Raw genomic sequence first — 15,399 nt, 5'->3', positions numbered from 1 at the left:
GAAGTATGTCACAATTTACCTTACGTTGACAAGGCTAAGGAAATTATAACCCTTGGCTAGCGAAATTAGTCCAAATCCATACAGTAAGATAATGGTTGTATCAATTAATAGATAAATCTGAATACAATTAGAGATTGTGGTTTGTTTGAATGAAAATGAATGTATTCATGTACAAGCTAACAATACTAGATATGCCTTGAAAGATATATATACTCTGTGTGGGATATTCTAGTAGAAATCACTAGTGTGTCATTAAGTTCCCATCAGTACAACACAGTTAAAGGTCTTTACTGCCATTTTATGTTTGACCTCGATCCATGAGATTGATTCTGTCAACAGTAATATTGGTAACTGGGCCAAAGCCTTAAGCAGGTTCCAAGAGTTCTGATCACTGCCACCTAAAATAGCATAACCTGTCTATAAATACCACTAAGGGGAGAGCACAAATGTCTATACTGACAGGTCAGACTGAACACCAAGGTTCTTAAAAAAGGAAGAAATAAAAAAAAAAAAAAAGGTGAGAAAAAAAAACAATAAAAAACATCCAGTATTTTCTTTTGACAATGGTTATAAGCAGATGGTCATTCATTGGATTGAACATGTACAGGAAAGAAAATTTGAAATACAGTGGGTATAGACAGGTTGTCATTGTAGACAGGTTTCACTCCAGAGAATAGCATAACACTAGTATTCATGCTATCAAGTCTGACCTAGTTGCATTAGAAACAGTTATCTTCTGGTGTCCTCACTGTTGCAGTCTATCTAGCTACACAAACGAGTACCACATTTGACGGGAAGTAAGTCTGTAATGGACTGGTGTTCAGAAGAATATACTGACTCTCAAACAGTACTACACTATGGTAACTACTGTACACATACTAATGCTTTAAAAAGACATACGTGACTGAATACTGTCGGGACTTAGAAATATTCACCTCCGAGCAGTCACAGGTTTTATGTTGAGTCACTACACTTTAAAATAAAATGGTACCTAATCACACTCTCTGTGCAAAAAATGTAACCAATACAAAAGCTTTTGGACGTGTTGGGAACTTAATCGAAGCAAAGTTAGTGTTTAACGGGAGGTTGTCGTTACAGCCAGGTAATGGTATTGAGATGTGTTCTTTACAGGGAATAGCTGTAGGACATCAGTGTAACACCGGTTGGTAGTGTGAGGCTCAGTCCATCTAAACATCGATCCATCCCTAAATCAAATTCTATTGATCGATTTCTGTATCCCTCTATCCCCGTATTCATCCATCCATTTTCAGTCTTGCTGTCTCATCAATTTATCCTATCAGACCAGACTCGGAGTTTCGATTCCCAGTCAGCACTTAACATATAGAACATGGTTTCACACCGAGCTACCCTGTGTGATAACCTCCATTACATAAACTTTGTCATGACTTTACATGTAAGATGACCTAGCAGAGCTGTGATAGGCTTTGGTTTCCCAATATTTCCATTGTGATGTCATAACTTTATGGTGTCATACGTATTGTGACTAGGCCATCAACAGAAACAGAGATATATCACCAATTCAGATTTTCTTTAGTCTGATAAAATACAATTTTTTCCTGAAGTGTCTAAGTTGTGTAATAAACATTCATTTCTACTTGATGTGAAATTCATGAACTTCGATCGTCACAAATATTCATTTTGCTTTGAAGGAGGCTCAATAAAATAAAAAATTGGAGACTCCTTTCATAAATCTCTTTTAATGAATGGCAGCTGATGTAAGATCCTGTATGTTATACAATGATCAAAGATTGTTGTTTAATTTTATCCTATTACTTTTTATCAATAATGGCTATAATTATATACATGATCATTAATCATTAAATATCTCTTTAATCTTTTAATTTTTTCTTTCATGATAAAAAAAATACTTACAAAATAATTTTGTCAACTACTTAGAAAATAAAAAAAATAATGAAACTTTGTCCTTTAAAATCCGTACAAAAATGAAAAAAATTTACACCAGGAACAAGAATACGTCCGTAATTTTTTTTATTAGAAAAATAATTCAATTTCCCTCTTATAGTAATTGAGAGTAATAAGCATTATTATCATGTGATGACCATTGTGGTATAACGATATAAAAATTGGCCCTAGGTAGCTCGATACACACGATTACATCATCACTAGTCACGGAACTTCTATATCTGAAATTCCTGTCAATGTTGAAAAAAGGCTATGACGCAGTGATGTTTTATCATAAATTGCTGAGTGTAATGAATGTCTATGTCGGTCATTCATCTTGGGAGAAAATTGGAAATGAAAGGGAATTGAATCATTGAAGTGAAAAGGATTTTCAAACGAACAAATGAAGGGTAAAGAATTTCTCCAAATGTCTAATTAGGAGAAGAAAATATCATATTTATTATCAAATATACTTCCATCTATATCAATCCAAGTATCAGATATTTCTGTAATCAATCTTGCCTCATCTTTCATATTGTGGAAACTTTAATAAGAAATATTGCATATATCTAACAGTAAATTCCTGTCTGGTAAAAAGCCAACTTATATCTATCACTTACCAATAGATCTGTAATAAGCCCACTTGTATCTATTACTAACCAGCAGATCTGTATTAAGCACACTTGTATCTATTACCAACCAGTAGATCTGTATTAACCACTTTTATCTATTACTGAGCGGTAGATCTGTATTAAGCCCATTTATATCTATTACTAACCAGTAGATCTGTATTAACCACTTATATCTATTACTGACCAATAGATCTGTATTAATCCCACTTATATCTATTACTGACCAATAGATCTGTATAACCCACTTATATCTATTACTGAGCAGTAGATCTGTATTAAGCCCACTTATGTCTATTACTTACCAATAGATCTGTATTAAGCCCACTTATATCTATTACAAACCAATAGATCTGTATTAAGCCCACTTATATCTATTACTGACCAGTAGATCTGTATTAACCACTTATATCTATTACTGACCAGTAGATCTGTATTAACCACTTATATGTATTACTAACCAGTAGATCTGTATTAAGCCCACTTATATCTATTACTAACCAGTAGATCTGTATTAACCACTTATATCTATTACTGACCAATAGATCTGTATTAACCACTTACATCTATTACTGACCAATAGATCTGTATTACTAACCAGTAGATCTGTATTAAGCCTGCTTATATCTATTACTAACCAGCAGATCTGTATTAAACACACTTGTATCTATTACTAACCAGCAGATCTGTATTAACCACTTATATCTATTACTTACCAATAGATCTGTATTAAGCCCACTTGTATCTATTACTAACCAGCAGATCTGTATTAACCACTTATGTATATTACTTACCAATAGATCTGTATTAAACACACTTATAACTATTACTTACTAATAGATCTGTATTAAGTCCACTTATATCAATTACTTACTAATAGATCTGTATTAAGTCCACTTATATCTATTACTAACCAGTAAATCAGTATTAAGCCCACTTATATCTATTACTAACCAACAGATCTGTATTAACCACTTATATCTATTACTAACCAATAGATCTGTATTAAGCCCACTTATATCTATTACTAACCAACAGATCTGTATTAACCACTTATATCTATTACTAACCAACAGATCTGTATTAACCACTTATATCTATTACTAACCAGTAGATCTGTATTAACCCCACTTATATCTATTACTAACCAGTAGATCTGTATTAAGCCCACTTATATCTATTACTAACCAACAGATCTGTATTAACCACTTATATCTATTACTAACCAGTAGATCTGTATTAACCCCGCTTATATCTATTACTAACCAGTAGATCTGTATTAAGCCCACTTATATCTATTACTGACCAGTAGATCTGTATTAAGCCCACTTATATCTATTACCAGTAGATCTGTATTAAGCACACTTATATCTATTACTGACCAATAGATCTGTATAACCCACTTATATCTATTACTGACCAGTAGATCTGTATTAAGCACTTATATCTATTACTAATAGATCTGTATTAAGCCCACTTATATCTATTACTAACCAGTAGATCTGTATTAACCACTTATATCTATTACTTACCAATAGATCTGTATTAGGCCCACTTGTATCTATTACTAACCAGCAGATCTGTATTAAGCACACTTGTATCTATTACCAACCAGTAGATCTGTATTAAGCCCATTTATATCTATTACTAACCAGTAGATCTGTATTAACCACTTATATATATTACTTACCAATAGATCTGTATTAAACACACTTATAACTATTACTTACTAATAGATCTGTATTAAGTCCACTTATATCTATTACTAACCAGTAAATCAGTATTAGGCCCACTTATATCTATTACTGACCAGTAGATCTGTATTAAGCCCACTTATATCTATTACTAACCAATAGATCTGTATTAAGCCCACTTATATCTATTACTAACCAGCAGATCTGTATTAACCCCACTTATATCTATTACTAACCAATAGTCTGTATTAAGCCCACTTATATCTATTACTAACCAATAGATCTGTATTAAGCCCACTTATATCTATTACTAACCAACAGATCTGTATTAAGCCCACTTATATCTATTACTAACCAATAGATCTGTATTAAGCCCACTCATATCTATTACTAACCAATAGATCTGTATTAAGCCCACTTATATCTATTACTAACCAATAGATCTGTATTAAGCCCACTTATATCTATTACTAACCAACAGATCTGTATTAACCACTTATATCTATTACTGACCAATAGATCTGTATTAACCACTTATATCTATTACTGACCAATAGATCTGTATTAAGCCCATTTGTATCTATTACTGACCAGTAGATCTGTATTAAGCCCACTTATATCTATTACTAACCAACAGATCTGTATTAACCACTTATATCTATTACTGACCAGTAGATCTGTATTAACCACTTATATCTATTACTGACCAGTAGATCTGTATTAACCACTTATATGTATTACTAACCAGTAGATCTGTATTAAGCCCACTTATATCTATTACTGACCAATAGATCTGTGTAACCCACTTATATCTATTACTGACCAGTAGATCTGTGTTAACCACTTATATCTATTACTAACCAGTAGATCTGTATTAAGCCCACTTATATCTATTAATAACCACAATATTAAGCCCACTTATATCTATTACTGACCAATAGATCTGTATTAAGCCCACTTATATCTATTACTGACCAATAGATCTGTATTAAGCACACTTGTATCTATTACTAACCAACAGATCTGTATTAACCACTTATATCTATTACTAACCAATAGATCTGTATTAAGCCCACTTATATCTATTACTAACCAACAGATCTGTATTAACCACTTATATCTATTACTAACCAACAGATCTGTATTAACCACTTATATCTATTACTAACCAGTAGATCTGTATTAAGCCCACTTATATCTATTACTAACCAGTAGATCTGTATTAAGCCCACTTATATCTATTACTAACCAGTAGATCTGTATTAACCACTTATATCTATTACTTAACAGTAGATCTGTATTAACCACTTATATCTATTACTAACCAGTAGTATTAAGCTTATATCTATTACTGTAGATCTGTATTAACCACTTATATCTATTACTAACAAGTAGATCTGTATTAAGCACACTGATATCTATTACTAACTAATAGATCTGTATTAAGCACACTTATATCTATTACTAACCAGTAGATCTGTATAAAGCACACTTATATCTATTACTAACTAACAGATCTTTATTAAGCACACTTATATCTATTACTAACCAGTAGATCTGTATTAAGCCCACTTATATCTATTACTAACCAGTAGATCAGTATTAAGCCCACTTATATCTATTACTAACCAGTAGATCAGTATTAAGCCCACTTATATCTATTACTAACCAGTAGATCGGTATAAAGCACACTTATATCTATTACTAACTGATAGATCTGTATTAACCACTTAAATCTATTACTTACCAATAGATCTGTATTAAGTCCACTTATATCTATTACTGACCAGTAGATCTGTATTAAGCCCACTTATATCTATTACTAACCAGTAGATCTGTATCAAGCCCACTCATATCTATTACAGACCAATAGATCTGTATTAAGCCCACTCATATCTATTACTAACCAGTAGATCTGTATTAAGCCCACTTATATCTATTACTAACCCACTTATATCTATTACTGACCAGTAGATCTGTATTAAGCCCACTTATATCTATTACTAACCAATAGATCTGTATTAAGCCCACTTATATCTATTACTAACCAACAGATCTGTATTAACCACTTATATCTATTACTAACCAATAGATCTGTATTAAGCCCACTTATATCTATTACTAACCAACAGATCTGTATTAACCACTTATATCTATTACTAACCAACAGATCTGTATTAACCACTTATATCTATTACTAACCAGTAGATCTGTATTAAGCCCACTTATATCTATTACTAACCAGTAGATCTGTATTAAGCCCACTTATATCTATTACTAACCAGTAGATCTGTATGAACCACTTATATCTATTACTTAACAGTAGATCTGTATTAACCACTTATATCTATTACTAACCAGTAGATCTGTATTAAGCCCACTTATATCTATTACTGACCAGTAGATCTGTATTAACCACTTATATCTATTACTAACAAGTAGATCTGTATTAAGCACACTTATATCTATTACTAACTAATAGATCTGTATTAAGCCCACTTATATCTATTACTAACCAGTAGATCTTTATTAAGTTCACTTATATCTATTACTAACAAGTAGATCTGTATTAAGCACACTTATATCTATTACTATCCAGTAGATCTGTATAAAGCACACTTATATCTATTACTAACTAATAGATCTTTATTAACCACTTATATCTATTACTAACCAGTAGATCTGTATTAAGCCCACTTATATCTATTACTAACCAGTAGATCTTTATTAAGCCCACTTATATCTATTACTAACAAGTAGATCTGTATTAAGCACACTTATATCTATTACTAACCAGTAGATCTGTATAAAGCACACTTATATCTATTACTAACTGAAAGATCTGTATTAACCACTTATATCTATTACTAACCAATAGATCTGTATTAACCCCAGTTGTATCTATTACTGAACAGTAGATCTGTATTAAGCACACTTATATCTATTACTAACCAACAGATCTGTATTAACCACTTATATCTATTACTGACCAATAGATCTGTATTACTAACCAGTAGATCTGTATTAAGCCCACTTATATCTATTACTAACCAGTAGATCTGTATTAAGCCCGCTTATATCTATTACTAACCAGTAGATCTGTATTAACCACTTATATCTATTACTGACCAATATATCTGTATTAAGCCCACTTATATCTATTACTAACCAATAGATCTGTATTAAGTCCACTTATATCTATTACTTACCAATAGATCTGTATTAAGCCCACTTATATCTTTATTAAGCTCACTCTTGATGTTGAGTGAAGGGTTATGTTTTGGACCCCTAGCGTCCTATAATAAGCCCATCCATGATGATGAAAGGGAGGTTATGTGTTGGTCCCCTGAGGTCCTGTAATAAGCCCACCCCTGATGTTAAGTGAGATGTTATGTTTTGGCCCACTGAGCTTGTTGTAGGAATGTGATAAGTAAACTTGCCTTGTTCATATAGAAAACAAATGTGTTGGTGGTTAGAGACTAATTTACTGAATATTTCAATTATCTTTTAATAATTCCATGGTGCCAACCTGAAATGTGTTATTCAGTGTAACAGGGGTCAGCCTTATTACAGGACAATGATGTTGGTATCCAGGAATAAGGCCAATGCCTGGTGATGAGTTATATATATATACAGTATAAAGCTCCTCTTCAGCAGACATATCCTATATATTGTATCCTTCAATTTTGAAATTAGTGTCTTTCGTAACCATAACTTGAAATCGTGATAAGCTACTTACTGCAGTAAGTATCCTTTTTATCAGTAAATGTAGTCTTAAATTTAACCATCAGATCTCTTCTTAAAGTTGTGTTATTTTCAGAGAGAAACAATATGTGATCTACAACCTGCGTTTCCTGTTTTAAAACAGACTACATTATCACAATGCTGAATTCACAACAGTCACTTGGCAAAAGAATCCTCAAATGTCTCATCAAAATTTAATTAAGTGTGCCCACACAATCTATTCTCAACTTCCATTATGAAAATATTTCTCTACAGAAGAAATGTAATGAAGTTGGAGTTGTCTCCCTTCTCCTGCTACAGAATTATAAAGTAAAGAGTCTCGTCTACCAACCTACTATATATAGTAGCGTATCAACATGAAAATAGATTTTTTTAAAAACGGTGTTTGTTTCCTGTCACGACTTGTTATAAATTATCTTTTACCAAAAATATCTTCCATTTTATATATATTCTTCATAATTTCTGCTAAAGTGTTTTTGAGTTTCGTCAGTAATTGAAACCCATTTCAAAATTTATCATTCCACTTACATTTTATATAATAACTACCAGTCAGGGACCATATATCATAACTATTGGCAATTAGAATCATCAGGTCCTTTCTCTGTAATAATGAGAAAATCAATATTTCCCCTAGACTTGTATAACACAGGGAGTCAAATTGTATTCAGGGGAAAAAAATTGTCTGTCAAATTCTATTCAAAACAATAAAAAATGATGATGAGACAATACCATATAAAAATATCTATGAATATCAATGTTAAGTGCTATTTCATGTTTCTCTTTATTATAATGAAATAGGCGTTTTAAGTAATGATACAAAAACTTCTGCTGATACATTCACATTGCTAAAGAAATGAACGCCCATGTGATAATTATGGCCGAAACAGACATTATCATTTGCATATTACATTTGAATGAACATCAGTATCACGCTGTTGGACGACCAACATCTGCACAACACTTACAGAATGTTAAAAGGCTCAGCCACAGGAAAATCTGTCTTCATTTTCACAATTTCTATGAACGTATAAAGTTTATAAATTGCTTTGTACCAAGAGATGTGTCCAATACATTCAAATTTTATATGATGCCGGCCATTCACTCTGGAACAGACTCTATGTTTCTGTAGCACTTAAATCTAGCACTGGAGAATAAGCTGGTTTTAAACTTCCTGGATTTAAGCATACATGTATTTTGAAGTATATTTTGATGTTAGCACTTGAATTTTCCATTAGCAAAATAAATTACTCTTCTCCAGGTAATATGTTATCCCTCTGTTTACACATCTGAATGGCCCAGGTTCATTTTCTAGTTCTGGACTTAAACCTTCAGTAGGTTTTTATAAATTTATAAATCTCCAGTACCATCAGTTTTGTCCTGAAACTGAAGATTTTAACAAATAAAACAAATTATTTTCACATGAATAATTTGTTTTATTCTTAAATTGAGCTGACTTCAATACATAAGGTTATGATAAAATGCACAAACACTTATTTAGTAACATAACCAAAACTCGCCTGTTTCTGATGACTAGACTTTTATCATCGTGAAGTCTTCAGTTTTAACCCCTTAGCAAGTATACTAGGAATTAATTTAGTACGATTTTGAGTTTCATTTCTTCAGCAGTGCTGTTAGGCCACAATAACTGAAACATTATTCTCCTGTATATTTTTTGCAGAGAAAAACAGAGGCAAGAAGGTGGATTTTTTTCACCATAATCATCATCAAAATCAATTTTTTGTTTGCATATTAGGATTTTCGCAAATTTCTGAACAAGTTTTCACTGGTATGATAATCTAACAATTATTGAATCTAAAGACTTAAAAAAAAAATTTTTATGGTGAATTAAATACTTGTTTTAATAGATTTTAGTTGTACTGAGAAACTATCAAAATGATTCAGATATCACACAAACCTTACAAATAGAACATTATCACTCAAACACGCTATACTGGACCTTTTTTTTGTATTTACACAAGAAGAGAGATTTTCAATCACAAATTCTAGATCTCTGAACTTGTATAACCAGAATGACAATCCTTTGTTATTTGTAGTACAACGATCCCTGTGAGGGTGTGATATGTCTAGATTCTTGGACAAGGATCCCCCTGGGGATACTTATATAATCTTTTATTTCTAAGACTTTACAAGTTGACAGTATACTGACATTCATGCTAGACAGTATCCCCACTCCAACAGAAATAAATCATTATCAATCATTACACGTGGGATTGATATCCTTTTCTTTATCCTACTCAATCCAAACTGGCGCGGGATGCTCTCAGAAAAAGCCTCAAAACCTCTCATGAAAATCCCCTTGGCCTACAGCAGGCACTGTCATTCACAACAGCATATGTGATGAAATCAGCAGAACAGAATTGGGAAGATGTAGTTCACCCTTAATGATACTAGACAACTGTTTCAGTTAATACAAAGAACGTTTTTGGATCATTATCTGTCCAATACCACTTAATTAGTTTCCAAAATAAATTGGAGTTACTTCCCTTGAATCACATTCTGTTCACTGGTCTTGAGGCCATCATTACCTGTTTAGATTTTTAAAAAAAGCTCAAGTCATGCTGTTTCCTAATCATGGAAATTGATCTTTTTTATGGGAGGGAAACCTGATTCAATATGGCTAAGTACAAGTCGAACTTGTAAATGATAAAAACTTCTGAATTTTCCACATAAATTATTTACACTGATTTCTGACTTGGTCATGTTCATGCTTAAGGAGATGCTTGATTAAACATCACAAGGCACCTCTTTATACCTCTAGAACTTCCCCTGGTAAATATTTAACAGAGATATCTGATTTCAAAACTTTCATTAATGATAAGACATTATGTGTAGCCCTATGTATATTGTATATTCTGAACTTTTCTATCCTCCATAATCTGAGAGCTCCGTGGACAACAGCAGAACCTAATGATAGCCATTAGTGATGACAGCTGGGATCAGCATATTACTTAGCTAACAATCAAGTCTCTCACATCTGACTGATACATCTTGAGATCAATATCCCCCCTGCAGACTTAAAATCCCCTCATAACCAACCAAACATACCTTATTGAACAAATCACTGATTTACCTTAACTATCCTCTAATCCCCACAAACCTTGTTAAACAAATCACTGATTTACCTTAACTATCATCTGATCTCCACAAACCTTGTTAAACAAATTACTGATTTACCTTAACTATCATCTGATCCCCACAAACCTTATTATATATAACACTGATTTACCTTAACTATCATCTGATCCCCACAAACCTTATTATATATAACACTGATTTACCTTAACTATCCTCTGATCCCCACAAACCTTATTATATATAACACTGATTTACCTTAACTATCCTCTGATCCCCACAAACCTTGTTAAACAAATCACTGATTTACCTTAACTATCCTCTGATCCCCACAAACCTTATTATATATAACACTGATTTACCTTAACTATCCTCTGATCCCTACAAGCCTTATTATATATAACACTGATTTACCTTAACTATCCTCTGATCCCCACAAACCTTATTATATATAACACTAATTTACCTTAACTATCCTCTGATCCCCACAAACCTTGTTAAAAAAATCACTGATTTACCTTAACTATCATCTGATCCCCACAAACCTTATTATATATAACACTGATTTACCTTAACTATCCTCTGATCCCCACAAACCTTGTTAAACAAATCAATGATTTACCTTAACTATCCTCTGATCCCCACAAACCTTGTTAAACAAATCACTGATTTACCTTAACTATCATCTGATCCCCACAAACCTTGTTATATATAACACTGATTTACCTTAACTATCCTCTGATCCCCACAAACCTTGTAAAACAAATCACTGATTTACCTTAACTATCATCTGATCCCCACAAACCTTATTATATATAACACTGATTTACCTTAACTATCCTCTGATCCCCACAAACCTTATTATATATAACACTGATTTACCTTAACTATCCTCTGATCCCCACAAACCTTATTATATATAACACTGATTTACCTTAACTATCCTCTGATCCCCACAAACCTTGTCAAACAAATCACTGATTTACCTTAACTATCCTCTGATCCCCACAAACCTTGTTATATATAACACTGATTTACCTTAACTATCCTCTGATCCCCACAAACCTTATTATATATAACACTGATTTACCTTAACTATCCTCTGATCCCCACAAACCTTGTCAAACAAATCACTGATTTACCTTAACTATCCTCTGATCCCCACAAACCTTATTATATATAATATAATCACTGATTTACCTTAACTATCCTCTGATCCCCACAAACCTTGTTAAACAAATCACTGATTTACCTTAACTATCCTCTGATCCCCACAAACCTTATTATATATAACACTGATTTACCTTAACTATCCTCTGATCCCCACAAACCTTGTCAAACAAATCACTGATTTACCTTAACTATCCTCTGATCCCCACAAACCTTATTATATATAACACTGATTTACCTTAACTATCATCTGATCCCCACAAACCTTATTATATATAACACTGATTTACCTTAACTATCCTCTGATCCCCACAAACCTTATTATATATAACACTGATTTACCTTAACTATCCTCTGATCCCCACAAACCTTGTTATATATAACACTGATTTACCTTAACTATCATCTGATCCCCACAAACCTTATTATATATAACACTGATTTACCTTAACTATCATCTGATCCCCACAAACCTTATTATATATAACACTGATTTACCTTAACTATCATCTGATCCCCACAAACCTTATTATATATAACACTGATTTACCTTAACTATCCTCTGATCCCCACAAACCTTATTATATATAACACTGATTTACCTTAACTATCCTCTGATCCCCACAAACCTTATTATATATAACACTGATTTACCTTAACTATCCTCTGATCCCAAACCTTATTATATATAATCACTGATTTACCTTAACTATCCTCTGATCCCCACAAACCTTATTATATATAACACTGATTTACCTTAACTATCCTCTGATCCCCACAAACCTTGTCAAACAAATCACTGATTTACCTTAACTATCCTCTGATCCCCACAAACCTTGTTATATATACTGATTTACCTTAACTATCCTCTGATCCCCACAAACCTTATTATATATAACACTGATTTACCTTAACTATCCTCTGATCCCCACAAACCTTGTCAAACAAATCACTGATTTACCTTAACTATCCTCTGATCCCCACAAACCTTGTTATATATAACACTGATTTACCTTAACTATCCTCTGATCCCCACAAACCTTGTTAAACAAATCACTGATTTACCTTAACTATCAACCCCACAAACCTTATTATATATAACACTGATTTACCTTAACTATCCTCTGATCCCCACAAACCTTATTATATATAACACTGATTTACCTTAACTATCCTCTGATCCCCACAAACCTTATTATATATAACACTGACTTACCTTAACTATCATCTGATCCTCACAAACCTTGTTAAACAAATCACTGATTTACCTTAACTATCATCTGATCCCCACAAACCTTATTATATATAACACTGATTTACCTTAACTATCCTCTGATCCCCACAAACCTTATTATATATAACACTGATTTACCTTAACTATCCTCTGATCCCCACAAACCTTGTTAAACAAATCACTGATTTACCTTAACTATCATCTGATCCCCACAAACCTTATTATATATAACACTGATTTACCTTAACTATCATCTGATCCCCACAAACCTTGTTAAACAAATCACTGATTTACCTTAACTATCATCTGATCCCCACAAACCTTATTATATATAACACTGACTTACCTTAACTATCATCTGATCCTCACAAACCTTGTTAAACAAATCACTGATTTACCTTAACTATCATCTGATCCCCACAAACCTTATCATATATAATACTGGTTTACCTTAACTTTCGTTTGTAACCCAAAAACTAATTTTGATTTTTATTGATATTTTTCTGCTTTTCTGCATCTAAATAAGAAAACAAACAAAGAAATGAAAACAACAGAATTATTTTCCCATACCACCTTTTTTTTCTCTTAAAAATCATTTAAAGAGATCTAATGCGTCCTCATTTTTATCCTGCAAGGTAAGCTTAGGGATCAACACATTATCTCTAAGCCGAAATTAGGAGGAAAAAGAATCAATATAGACTCTAAGCTTGTTTTCCAATTCCATACGTATCATATGTATGTGTTTACAAGCCATTTAAATAGTATTGTTTAGAGATACTAGTGAGTAGCTACAGCCATACATGGGCTTATTATCAGGCACGGGCTTATTACTGGATACATATGGTATGTGTCTTTTATCTAAGGGAGGAAGCTTATTTTTTATTGTTTATTCAAGGAATATATTATAAAACTCAATTACCTTCAGGACATGTTTGTGTCCAGTGACTCACACAATGTATATATTTGGAGGAAAAAAATGGAAATAGAAGGAAAAACCTTTACATTACTGTAGTAAATGGCTACCCCCTGCTGCTCACAACTGAGAGTGACAGCCATGTATGGTCATCTCTCTGTCAGCTCCTAGCTTCACACAAACTATCACCACAGTGGACAAAAAATAAATAACATTTGTGATTCTTGTATGTTATTTTCAGACAAATGCTGTAGAAAACTTTTCTGTCAGAATAACTTTTATGAGAACATAGAAAAAACATTGTTACCAATCTGACAGAATGATTGTCTAAGAAATGTCAATAAAAAACTCTTGATTTATCAACACATACAACCTTCTCTGATGTAGCCTTGAGCATTCTCACGTTCTGACATCCTGTCTAATAAGACCACTGAGTGTTCTCACATCCTGCCTAATCTGACACCCAAGTATTCTGACATCCTGTCTAATCTGACCATTGAGTATGCTGACATTCTGCCCATCTTGTTCACTTAACATTCTGTGTAATCTGACCCCTGAGTATTCTGACATCCTGTCTAATAAGACCACTGATTATGCTGACATCCTGTCTAATAAGACCACTGAGTATTCTGACATCCTGTCTAATAAGACCACTGAGCAATCAGATGCCTGAGTGTGCTGACATTCTAGCTAATCTGAACACTGAGTATTCCAACATCCTACCATGCCTGATCTATGAGTATTTTGACCTCCTGTCAAATCTGACCAATACATTGTCCACCACAGGAATTACACAGGTATCACTATCCTTCCACTCTCACATTATCACTCTGTTTATTACCAAAGTGAGGTTAAAAATCACTTCATCACTATAACGGTTTTAAAGAAATCATCTTCATGACATTGAATCTTATCAACAGTTTATTCTGCCAACATAATTTTTCTCTGATTTTACAAAATAAAAAACAATAAAAATTGACCAGGCCTCTCAGTAGCGGC

General features: G+C 32.7%; 1 protein-coding gene across 1 annotated transcript in view; it reads right to left on the bottom strand.

Moving 5' to 3' along the window:
- LOC132548735 (ankyrin repeat and fibronectin type-III domain-containing protein 1-like) overlaps positions 1-15,399 on the bottom strand; it is a 135,543-nt gene that overhangs the window by 81,350 nt on the left and 38,794 nt on the right. The window lies entirely within an intron of this gene.

The sequence above is a fragment of the Ylistrum balloti genome, unplaced genomic scaffold, assembly GCF_031769215.1.
Source record: "Ylistrum balloti isolate Yb309-2 unplaced genomic scaffold, AGI_CSIRO_Ybal_v1 Utg370026, whole genome shotgun sequence".
NCBI lineage: Eukaryota > Metazoa > Mollusca > Bivalvia > Pectinida > Pectinidae > Ylistrum > Ylistrum balloti.
This window is presented reverse-complemented; position numbering and strand designations above follow the sequence as displayed.